This window comes from Miscanthus floridulus, chromosome 16, assembly GCF_019320115.1.
Source record: "Miscanthus floridulus cultivar M001 chromosome 16, ASM1932011v1, whole genome shotgun sequence".
Classification (NCBI taxonomy): Eukaryota; Viridiplantae; Streptophyta; class Magnoliopsida; order Poales; family Poaceae; genus Miscanthus; species Miscanthus floridulus.
In genome coordinates, this window is record NC_089595.1 from 3245337 (window position 1) to 3258232 (window position 12896).

The 12896-nt window shown below is 42.6% G+C and overlaps 1 pseudogene; it reads right to left on the reverse strand.

Moving 5' to 3' along the window:
- Positions 1 to 3005: 3005 nt before the first annotated feature.
- Positions 3006 to 9406, reverse strand: LOC136513682 (kinesin-like protein KIN-13A; annotated as a pseudogene).
- Between the last annotated feature and the right edge of the window lie 3490 nt (positions 9407 to 12896).

Here is a 12896-nt window from a genome sequence, read left to right on the forward strand (position 1 = left end):
TACCTACCTACTACCTACTCTAATGGTACTCATTTGTCAATGCTCAATATAAAATGGTTTATTTAACTTGAACGGGAAGGTGTCCGAGACTAGCTAAGAAAGTTCAGAGTTCTGAAACTCTGCATCCAAACATTCTGCAGGCACCTAGGATGATTTGAACTCACCCAAGTAAGCATTCTTGATCTCTACTTGTTGTTGACTGTAAACTAAAAATTATAGTTTAGAAGGAAAAAGACCCGCATGGTATGAGACATTGTAGCATCATACTGAATATAATCCAAGGCTCAGCATTAATTAAAGGAAATAGCAACCAAAAGAAACTACTTCTGGTTAATAAAAAAGTAGAAAAAAGAAACTTACCGGTGCTGGTTATATCTCTAAATGCACTGCACCCAATGGGAGCTGCCATCATACTACTGGAGGATTGTTGTTAACCAGAGGCAACCCCTAAAACCAGCATGTCATAGTTCAGGCACATTCCAGTATTGTAGATTTGTGGTCAGACATGTTTTTTCTAGAAAAAGAACATTGCATTACAGTGATTGAATTTTGCGAAGGAGGGTTGTCTTCCAAACATGACTCAGATCCTTCAACATCATATGGGAAGAATTAGGTGAAGGATATGCTAAAAGATAACTACCTCAAATATAGGACTCAGACTATATCTTCAATCACTAACAGATGAAAAAATTTCAAGGAAAGTTCCAAATGACCAAATGAGAATCGTATAAACATAAAGGCACGACAAAATAAAAACACGCAACAAGTATATATCGACTAATGAATGAAAGGATAAATATTTTAGAAGCTAAATACCACTGTAAAAGTTGGTGGCCTACTGATCTGTAATGCTTGCAAGTTACAGATTATGTGCACTGACCTGATACTTGCCTATGAAATAGTTCTATTCTAGATTGAGCTGCCCAATGTTCTATAGAAAAAAACTTAATTATTCTATTCCAATCAAATTGAACAGGCTAGTGATCCATGAATAAACATTTTTATATGTAGGAAAGTAAGTGATAAGCCTAGCCTAAGAAAATGTATAACATTGGGGAACAAGAGCAGTCTAGGAGAGGCATCAGTTCAGCGGTACAAATCCTTAGTGTGAATAGAGAAAGCTGTTAGAAAGCAATGGGTACCGATTACCTTTATATGGCCATCACAATTCAGAAAGAATGCAATGGATCCTTGATGTTTTCAGTCATTGCATTAAAATGATGTCACTATGAACAGGATAAAGTTAAATCCCATTGGCAACAAAGCTCAGCAATGTATGTCCTAGCCATGTCCTCGTCGAGGCAGCTGAGGTTCCTGAGGAGGGAGTAGAGATCTCCGCCATTGATGTACTCCATGAAGTCATCTGCAGAAGCGGAGGGGGATCATCACGAGGATCAGATGAGGTTGGTTCGCGATGGCCTTGTCCTCCATCGCAGATGCCAGTCACATCTCCACCTAGTCCAGGGTAGAGGAGGGAGGCGGCAGCGCGAAGGGAGAGTCACCGCAGCTTGATCCAATCGGTGGAGAGGGAGGGAGGCAAGGCTGGTGCGGTGGACGCCCTCGAGGCCCACGTCCTCAGCAAATCACTGCGGAGGAGGCGGCGTCATCGTGATGGGTGAGGCACAGCCGATAGTTGGAGGCGGCGTCGGCGCATTGCGACGGCGCGGGTGTGACGGGGAGGGAGAGGAAGAGGCAGCACGGCGGCGTGGGTGAGTGCAGCGCAGGTGCGACGGGGAGGGACAGGAGGCAGCGGCGTGGGCGAGTGCGCGGGCACGGCGGCGTGGCCGAGCGCGGCGTGGGTGCTACGGGACAAAGAGGACGCGGTAGCGCGGGCGTGGATAAGCTCGGGGAGAGGGATCTCGCGAGGGGAGTGGCACACGTGATGTAGCCAGGCGGGCGGGTGAGCGAACGAGCGAAGCGCCGGTTGGGCGTGCGAGCGACTTATGTTTTAGATGTATAGAGAAGAGAGAGAGAGATTTAGTCCTCTAAACGCAATATCATCATTCCTGAGTAGTTATCAATTTTCATAATTTGTAACGATGATCTTGTTTATCTTTAAATAATTAGATGGTATATCTTCAAGCTAACATCAAATTCATTATATTCAACCTAAACCTATTGATGCTTAGGATAAGGTGTTTAGCGGTATATCTCTAAAACAGCTAATAGCGGGGCTATAGCGGGCTATAGTGGGATATAGCGGCTAAATTGTACATGAACACAAATAGCGGCAGCCCGCATCAAAAGGCTATAGCGGGCTAGCGGGAGATTAAAAACTATGCTGCTAACCAAAAGACCCTAAACCTATTGAAGCTTAGGACCACGAAAAAACCCATGAGTTTTGACCTGATTTATACCTCATGTTGGAGACAAATGAGTGCCCTTCTAAACATTTGGAGTTTGCCCAGAAAAAAAATCATAAGAAAAGGTCAGTCTCAGAGAATGCAGACTGACACTATTACAAATGGGGAAGTTACTTATATACAACAGTTGCTGTTCCTTGTTTTCGCTCAAAAGAAATGGGGAAAAGGCCATTCAAGGGCTTCACCATTCACACATCCTTTCCTTCCTCAATGCAAATAATATCAGTAATGAATATACAACAATGTATCAGTTTCCACAAAGAACCCATGGCGAAAATTAGACCAACTGATATCTGCAAACAAGAGTTCCAATTCCTCGTACAAAATGGGGAAAAGAAAGAAAGGCAAAGTGGGCAAGCCATACATCCGCCAAAAAAAAGCACACCCAAGCAGCCCCACTGCAAAAAGGACTATTACCAAAGTGGTTATCAACCCTGACAAACCCACAGTGTGCAGGTGATATCAACCAGGACCACGGCCTCAACGTCAAGACCACCCTAAGCCACTCCCATGTGTCTTCTATCACTGCCTTGCTTGGGACTAGCATTTACTGGAGCGCACAGGTAAAAAACAACTGAGACCACAACTGAGCTCCAAGCAATCATATTACCAGGCAAAAGGCCAGAGCCATTGCTGATCATACTATCTGGAAGGTTTCTTGCGGCTAAGAATCTCTTGCTCTTTGAGGCGGTGCTTGAACCATGCCAAGCGTGCTTGGAGGCTGACCAAACCTGCAGCCTTGAGTGAGAGCAAAAAGCTCAGTTGGGTCACATAGTTGTCAATCAGGCTACCTGGTTGATCAACTTCTGCCAAAAGGTTCATCTCCTGAGAAAAATAAAGCATGTGTTTAAGCAGCATGGCAAAATGAACAGCGCTGTGAAATAGCGGTATTATCAACCAGTGACCTTAAAACAAAAGAACAAACAAGGAAGTCAAAAGTAAATAGACAGCTTAACGTTAATTCACAAAATATATGGTCCCCTCTTTATGATAACCGGACATGTATGTGCATATATGTGTACTTAGCTAATCACATTTCTTCCTATGAACACACAAATATCATTATAATAAGGCGTATTATATAATTAAAAGAACACACAAGGTATGGTGATATTGATTCTCTTACAATATAATATCAATTACTACAAAACTATGTTACTAAAAGGCATGTGAAATACTACCTCCGTCCCAAAAAGGATGCAATTCTAGGTCTGGTCAAAGTCAAACTATCTTAAGTTTGACGGAGTTCATAGAAAATATTAAAAATACTATTTTTATGATGCTTCTAATGATACTTAATTAGTATGATAATATTAGCATCTTTTTATATAAATTTGGTCAAACTTCAAATCATTTGACTAAGCAATATTCGCATCGGTTTTGGCATGGAGTACAAATCTATTGATATATCTTTTTGTCCACTAAACAAGTAAACATAGATAGATTTTAACTAATTGATGATCAAAGCTTACAGTCTGGCCTTTTCAAATTCTAATTCGCCATGCATTCTGAAATGGAGGTGGTAGTATACAGTAAGATGACTTATTGTATGTATACAGCTGTCAATCTAAGAACATTATCATGGACATTATTCAGTAGATTAAAACTTACTTCCCGCACGATCTCCATAGTATTCTCGATTTCCTTCCTGTGAGCTGCTATGAGGGCCTCCTCTTCCTAACATACAAAATAAAGCTTAGCACCACATCTCGATGCACGATAAAATCATACAGCATTTTCATGAATTGTCTTTACCTCAAGAATTGCATCAATTTCTACATCATCACAAGAACTTTCCTTTTCAAATTGCCTTGATGAAGCTGAAGCAGATGCTGGCCTTTGCTGCTGTTGCAGCTGCTTTGCCTGCTGCATCTTATACCCAGCCCGACCTGTCTCAGGACCATTATCCTTTTTCATGTAATTGCTCTGCCTATCAGATTTGTCTTCTCTATAAGCCTTTCTCCGAGGAGGTGAGACTTTTGTGACTTTCTCCTCCTCCTGTGTGTTTGCTGAATTCTGAACCAACTGTGCCTTACTAGTGTAAGCAGTTTGGCTGGACTTCAAATCATACCTCTCCCTGTCATTAACAGATGCTGCGCCGTTTTTTTTCTCTCCCTCTATTAGAATAACTTGGAATCATACTAAAGGAATTTCTGTCAGGCTCCACAGAAGCGTTGGAGATCGAATTTTCAGTGCCCTTCCAGTAAGTATCAACCGGTCTCTTCTCTTGAATCTGATTAGGAATTTCTTCAGCTTCAGCAGGCAATGGATATGATGGAGCTGACGAAGACTCCCGGCTAGAAGTGGTAGTTGGTCCTGTGGACTGCTCTTTTCTTGTGTTTCCGCCCTTGGAGAGACTTTTGACCCTGTTATTATTTAATTCAAGTTAATGACAGGAAGCATTTTTGAAACAAACAAATCATGTATATCACTTGGATATAGCATTGTTACCTATCAGCGTATCTCAAGGTATTTAGTGTGTGTTCACATGAACCTGCGTTTGGAGAAATGCAAGAAATCATCACTGTCCTAGAGTTACCAACAAATGAGTCACGAAGAACCTCTGTAAGCTTGCTTCCTCTGAAAGGAATGTGTATCTGATCATTATCAAGAGCTCGAATGCATTCCTTGAGAGCTAACAGACTTTTATTTATCTCTGCTCCCTCAATCCTGATATATGATAACAAGTTGATGGTTAAAATAAGTGAGATGGCAAAGGAGCTTGAGAAATCAATAAAGGAGTGCAAATCTATAGAGACATAACCAACACCTTGTCTGTCTATCATTGTCGGTAGTATCAGCACCACGCTCACTTCCAGCAAGATCAATAAATGATATTTTCCCCATAGCCTTTGTATTTTTAGCTTCATTAGCATCACGATCTCTCTGTCTCCTGGTATCTTTTACAATGATGTGCTTCTTCACAGCAAGTTGCAGAATAGCATGTGACCTTGATGACTCCTCATTGGCCCCTGTTGACCCTGTGCTCCTGGCTGCATTTCCTCTTTCAATATATTCCTTGACGATCTGGACGTCAGAAACCTCAAATTCCTGTAGACTAACAATGCAAACTTGTTTCTTGCCATCATCCCTCATCGGTAGTTGCCTATAAAACAAAGGATAGAACATTTCAGTTCAGGTAAAATAATCTGGACAGAACATCCCAAAAACAATTTTTAGGCCCATATTTCAAACAATAAGTTAAATCTTCAAAATCCAAAAGGAAGTGCCATTGTTTCAGACATAAATATTTCCTTTCAGTAAATGATGAAAAATGTAGGTTACGTCAAAGGGAACTTTAACAGCAGCTGTTTTTTACAAAGCATCAAGCGGCATTTCGGCCTAATATCCGAAAACATGGATTTCTCATCCAAACAAATAATGTTTCAAGGCTAACAATAGACTATGTATAGATGAAGAATAGATACTTTGAAGTAGAGACATGCTTCAACACTCGCACGGTCGCACCAGAGATCATGAATACGAGCAACAAGCACACACATGCACAAGTTCACCCACACACAACCAGGAAGAAGGAAAAAAGACAATGTGATAGTGTGGTATTCAATACATCAAAATCATGAAGGTAGAAACGTATGCCATTTTTAAATATTTAAGCAGGTCACGTAACCGAAAATAGAAAATCCAAAAACTAACCTTCTATCAGATAGAAGATCAAAGAGTTTCCCACCATATATTTCAAAATAGCTAAGCCACAACTTAAAATTCTGATTCCGATAGACGGGTTGGTGCAATAGACGAACCATGTCTTGTGCAGCTCTCAGAGGCAGAGGCTGCATTGTGTATGTCTTGCCACTGCCTGTTCACGAATTCGACAGATGGTAGGACAACAGAAACTATAAGAAACAACAATGCAATTATGCATAAAAATATACTCCCTACGTTCCAAATTATAAGACGCTTTGACTTTTTTGGTACATCCATTTTGCTAGATACATAGCAAAATGTATGTACCATAAAAGTCAAAGCGTCTTATAATTTGGAACGGAGGGAGTATATTGATAACCCTGTAATAACATAATGTATTATCTAACCTGTTTGGCCATAAGCAAAGCATGTTGCTTTTGTTCTCTGAAATATAATTGGAATTATGGGCTCAACTGTTTCACGGTAAACCTGTCCAGAAAATTCCATAAGGTTAACTGTAAATTAAATGAGAATTATTTTGATCTTACACTCTCCTCCTTGTTCGAGAGAAAAAAAACACATAAGAAAGAGCAACAAATCATCATTGGAAACATGTTCGTCGAGGACAGCATCGAAACAAAATTCATGCTTCTCCACATAGGCTGTCAGATCCACCTTTCAGTGGAAAGAATATGTTAGCAGGCATCATAAAAGTAGGAAAAACAGGTCCAAAGAAGTACTCGTGAAATCTTAAGATTATGAATTCACGTTTATCCTACAGCATTTCAGAATTATTTTAGAGCTGTTTTGGAAAACATATATATATATATATATATATATATATATATATATATATATATATATATATATATATATATATATATATATATATATATATATATATATATATATATAGCTGATAAGTGAAGGAAAACAAGCAGAATTTCAGTTAGTTTTGATGTTTTTTTCTCGATAAACATTCTAAAGGATTCTTTTAAGCACCACGGTTCACTGCATAGGTTCATTAATAAGCTCAGGAATGTATAGCAGCAATGTTAAACCCAACATGATAGTCAACAGGAGACATTAAGTTACCACCAAATTAGAACATATTAAACCAAAATGGTCGCAAACTCTTCCCGCCCATTCCAAGGAACAGGCACGCCCCAACACAAATATATACACACAACACTGGAAAGCTACATGTCTACAGTACCCATATGGTCTCTATCTAGCATGGTAGGCAAGGAATAGTATCAGTATTCCATGTTTTGATACATAGTTATATGACTAGCAGCAAGAAAGTAACACGGTAAGCACACGAGTACATTGTTCATGGCCATGAAGTACCACCACAAAAGAGTTAAAGGAGTATCTCTACCTATGTTGACCATCTAATGCATCAAATAGACATTTACGTGTAAAATGGTTGATTTCCATAACCATGAAAAGAATCTAAAGAAATGGTTGTAGCTTTATATAAGCACAACAAAACTTCTGAACATGAGTCATAGATACCTTCAGCTTAGGCTCGTAGACTGTCAAACATGATGAATCATGCACAGTTATGATGTCTTCTTCCTTTCGAGATATCTCCTTTCTGTTCAAAGGTCTTTTCCTTACCTGAAAATGTGAAGAACTAAGTCAGGTATGTCAAGTATTAACCAGATTCAAGCATATCACTGACTTGAACAAGATTAACATACCACTACTTTAATCTTTGCTACATTATTTCCTCTAGCAGTGCTCTCTTTTTCACTGGTGACCACACCATAATTATCTACTGGGGCTTGTTGACTCCCTGATATCACATCCTCATCATCATCATCGATATCCTTTGGCATAAAAGGTGATGGCTCAAATGGTTCCGATGCTACATCCTGCCAACAGAAAAATAATAAGCCTAAAGTAGACTGAATGAAGCCACTTCAGGAATCAATATGAAATACTGTTTTCGCGCATAGATCATGCAATCGCGAATGTTTACAAGGCATACCTCAGACAGAAGCTCAGTATCATCCATAGCATGAAGGTCTAGAAGTCCAGCACCAAGTTCCCCTCTAAGTTCGGGTGAATAAAACCCCTCAACAGGGTTCGCACCACCAAAGCTCTGAGCCGTTGGTGTGTAAGGCTCAGACATTGATGTGGGTGCAGACTCTCCGTTAAAATTTAGACCTCTTAGAAGCCTATAAAGCCTCTGCTTTTCCTCAATCGACTCTGGCCCATAGCCCTATGAAACAATAATAGTAATGATGATCATCATTTATGCAATTGCACATGTTATGAGAGTATATTCATATGTAAACATCCTATCACTAGGAAAACCATAATACTTTTATGTAGTGGTAAGCAATACTTGAAGGAAACAGTGTTAGAAGAAAACAGAAGAATTTATTTAGTTACATCACACAAACAAACAAGGGTCTAAACATTCGCGATTGTGGTAAACAAATTGGGACGGCGCTGGGTCAAGCGGCTGTGGGGGACCTCCTAAAGGTTGACTGGCCAGTGCCTGAGCGCCATCTAGCAGTGGGGCCGTTTCGTCGGTCTCACTGGGTAGGTTGGGTGCAGGTGCGAAGCGGCGGGGCCGGCGAATTTCCAATTCGCGCGCGCGTGCTCGGTCTCAGAGGGAAGGCGGTAGGGGACAAGCGAGGACAGGCAGGGCCCAGCATTTTAGCCGAAACCGCGGTTGCGATCGCGTGAAAACAGGAGCGGCGACGATGGGTTTCGCAAACTGGGCACGGGGTTCGGTGCGAAGGGGAGCCTCCCCGTTGGATCAAGATGGATGGACGAGATGAGTGGGCCAAATGTATTTGTAGGGGCGGCTGGTGATTGAGCCGCCCCTACAAATCGCAACATCGGGGGCAGCTGGTGAGTGAGCCGCCCCTACAAATCGACCCATTTGTAGGGGCGGCTCATATCACCAGCCGCCTCAACTGTGCCATTTATAGGGGCGGCTGGTCTCGTGGGTCCCGAGCACACCCACAGTTGGGGTGCCTCCATCCCCAACCTCCCCTACAAAAAAAATGAACCGTTGCTACAAACCTTTTTTTAGTAGTGTGAGCTCTAGGCGCCATGGATCCGGCTCTGCAGCTCGTCCTCGACACCATGAATCAGTGCTTTGACGAGCTCAACACTCGCTTCACCGATCGGGACCGCGATATTGCCACCCATGCTGCCGCCATCGAGTCGCGCTTCACCGAGATGGCGGCCGCCACCACGGCGCCAGAGGAACGCGTTGTCAGCTGGAGTCGATCAGCGTCGACCCCATCGCCACGACGGTTGAGCAGCGCCTCGCGAACCTAGAGGCAAACAATGTTGACCGCGACGCCGACTACGCCCAGCGCATCGCGGATCTGGAGGCCATCCGTGTCGCCGACGCCAAGGACGACCATGACGACCGCGGACCTCATCGCATGGCGCCCCGACATGGAAGGTGTGCTAGATGACATCAAGTTGGAGGTCCAGAAGTTCACCAACCCGCGCTACCGCCAGGTGTTCGATGCAATGGCGCACCACCCCGAGATTTTCGCGGCATCACCCACGGCGGCCGCGCCATCCTCTGCGGGACTTGCTGCCAAACCGCCTGACGAGCACTGTGCCGAATCGACTACACCGCTTCATAGCATATAGGTCGCCTTCCTAAGCTTTCCATCCCTCACTTCAATAGGGACAACCCTCGCCTCTGGTGCTCCTTGTGTGAGGACTATTTCGACATGTATGTGTCCCTAGTACCATCTAGATCCACGTCGCTAAGCAACATCTCAACAAAACTCTAGCATGTTGGTTCCAATCCATCGAGTCCACCCTTGATTTCTCTGATTGGCCGGGTTTCTGCCGCCTTCTCCATGATTGTTTCGACCGCGATCAAAAAGAGCTCCTCATTCGCCAATTATTCCATGTCAACCAAACTTCCTTTGTCGCCGAATATATTGCCCAATTCACCGAATTAGTCGACCAGCTGGCGGCTTATTCTTCTAATACCGATCCCATGTACTTCACTATGAGGTTTATCAATGGTCTTCGTCATGACATCAAAGCTATTGTGCTTGTGTTACGGCCTCTCGATGTGGATACTGCTTGCACTCTTGCTATGTTATAGGAAGAGGCGAACCTGGTGCCCCCTCCACGGGTGCACCGCAGTGGTGATTGGTCTCCATCGCCCAAGTCATCATCCACTGTTCGTGTGACTCCTTGCACTCCAGCTGTGGCGCGTGCGGACAAGACCTCTCCACCTGTGGTTACGCCGACTGACTCCAAGTTGGCTGCAATTAAGTCTTATCGCCATGCCTTGGGTCTTTGTTTCAAATGTAATAAAGTGGAGCAAGGATCATCAGTGCGCTCCCGAAGTTCTTCATGCAGCGTAAGCATTCTGGGAATTTTATACTGATGAAGAAGAGGAATCCATCGAGGAGTCAGAACCGACTGAAGCCACGGAGCAACTCTGTTTGGCTATCTCCAAGGCAGCTATCTCTGGTATTCCTGCTTCTCGTACAGTCAAATTGGTGGGAACAGTTGCGGACATTCCAGTTCAAATCCTGGTTGATTCGGGCAGCTCATCCTCTTTCATCAACTCTGCATTATTCTTGTGAATAGATTTCAAAAGTCATGTCTAGAGGGAGTGTTGCAGTAAAGGTCAATGATAATATAGGCCATTATTTCCAAACGAGGAAAGGAGTGCGTCAGGGGAATTCATTATCTCCAATCATGTTTAATATAGTGGTTGACATGTTGGCTATCCTTATTTAACGAGCTAAAGAGGCTGAACAAATCCAAGGGGTTGTTCCGCATTTGGTAGATCCATCACACCCCAAAATTTCTGATTTTGGGTTGTGCATAGAAAACACTAAATAAAATAAATGATTTCAATGTTGATATAAAATTTCCCAAGTTTAGTTTATGGTAGTGCAAATTTAGTTATAGAAAATGTGAATTTTCAATCTTTTCTAAATTAATTTGATGGGTTTTGCTTGATGTGATGTTTCTTGTTGCATGACTTTCTGTGGTGAGTGAGTAAAATTTTCAAGACGCGTTTAGTAAGGTTTATCTTTAATCCGGCCTGTCCCCGTCTTTTTCTAAAATCAAATTCATTGTTTCCCAACTCCATCCTCTCGTTTGGAGTTTCTTAAGATCCTTTTTCTTGTGCTGTAAATCACTTCTTTGAGTTCATAATCCATCGGCCTATCTCTAAAAACTTCCTGGGAATTTTTCTGGCTTTTTTCTGGAATCTTTTTCCATTTTTCTATAAGCATAATCTAATTTTTAGATGCTCCAAAATATCTTTTCATGAGCTTCAAATACTTTATTTGGGTTCATCATGTTCCAAAGTGTCTCTGGGAATTTTTCTCCAAATTTTCGGAGGTCTCGGAGTATGTTTCGTGGCTTAAATATCAATTCTGGACTTTTCTAGAATTATTTTATTCATGAAATTAATTAATTCCGAAAATAAATAATATATCTCATTTTCCAACCAACCCTCAAAGCCCATGTGCAATAATCCTAATAAATCTCAAAGGCCCATGCATTTATTTACTAATGGGCTTTAATGATTATTTAGGCTCATTAGTAAATGTGGAGCGTGCAACATCAATTAATACCATATTGCTAGTTGATGTAGATGCGATGAGTTTTTCTCTCTTTATATATGCACCAACCCCTTTGGCAAAAGCACACTAGAACTAACGTAAGGGGAGCCCCTAGTTTGGGAATTCCTAAGGTAGTAAATTATATATTTTTTCCTCCTTTTTCTACTACGTCATCTTCAATGTCTCGCCCGCCGCCCTAGCCCTAGCCTTCGAAGTTACTATTCTCGGCGCCATAGATCTTTCGTTCCTACGATGTTGAAGAGTCGGCGCCGAGCAAAGCATGGAGAAAATGATCGAGTGCCACGAGCCCTGCCCCTAACCGAGCCGCTGCCGTTCGTTGCTGGCGAGGTGAGGCTAGTCCTGCTCAAAGTGATCCTATATTGCTGTTCGGCCCTGTATTCATGTTTGCCTCCGTGTTCTCTCATTGCTGACCGTGAACCTTGCTGCAGCAACGCCGAAACCCAAGCCTGAGAAAACCATGTCGAGAAGTAGCACCGTCAAGCTGTCGTTCTCATCTCCTTGGCACCCGATCGAGTTCGTTGCCGGCGTGGAGTCCGGCCGGCCAACAATCAGAACGGTCACCATTGTTTCGTCTGCCGCACGTACATCTGCCTCCGGTGAGGACGCCTCTTCTTGACCCCCTCTTCTTTCTCTCAGGTCTTTGTGTGTTCTCTACAGTGTACTCGTTTATTTCATCACGGTGTATCTGTCTGCTTGCAAGGAAATCAGCTTCTGCATGTCGCCGTTGCTTGCTATGCTGCACGCCGGCCATCCACCTCAGGGAACCAGCGTCCTTGCCAGTTGCTGCCCCTCTTCCCAAGCAAGCTAGGCTCTTGCCTCTATCCTCGCCATAGCAAGCAGCTCCTGCACGTTTCTTCACTGCCAGGGAGGTAATCAAGACACGCCTTATGTACAACGCGTGCAAGGTTTGTGCAGTAAATGCACCAAGTGCACATGCATGCATCTGTACGTATCTCCTGCCCACCTGTACTTTTTGCACATTCATCGTCTAGAGAACATAGCTCGCCATGCAATGCAGAAGTGCAAAGCAAGGCAACCCTACGTGCACTTGTCCTTCACATCTTATCTATTTTAGATCAGTTTCAGTTCCTTTGCCGCGTTAGTTTCAAATCACTGTGATCTACGACCTATCAGCGGCACTTATCATGTCGCATGTCTATATGTTCATAATTAGATATTAATTTTATTAATGTTCAATTAAACTAGTTTTATAATTAAAATCAATATAGGTTTTATTTTTAGAATTTTATACATAAATATTAATGTGACTAGTTACTAA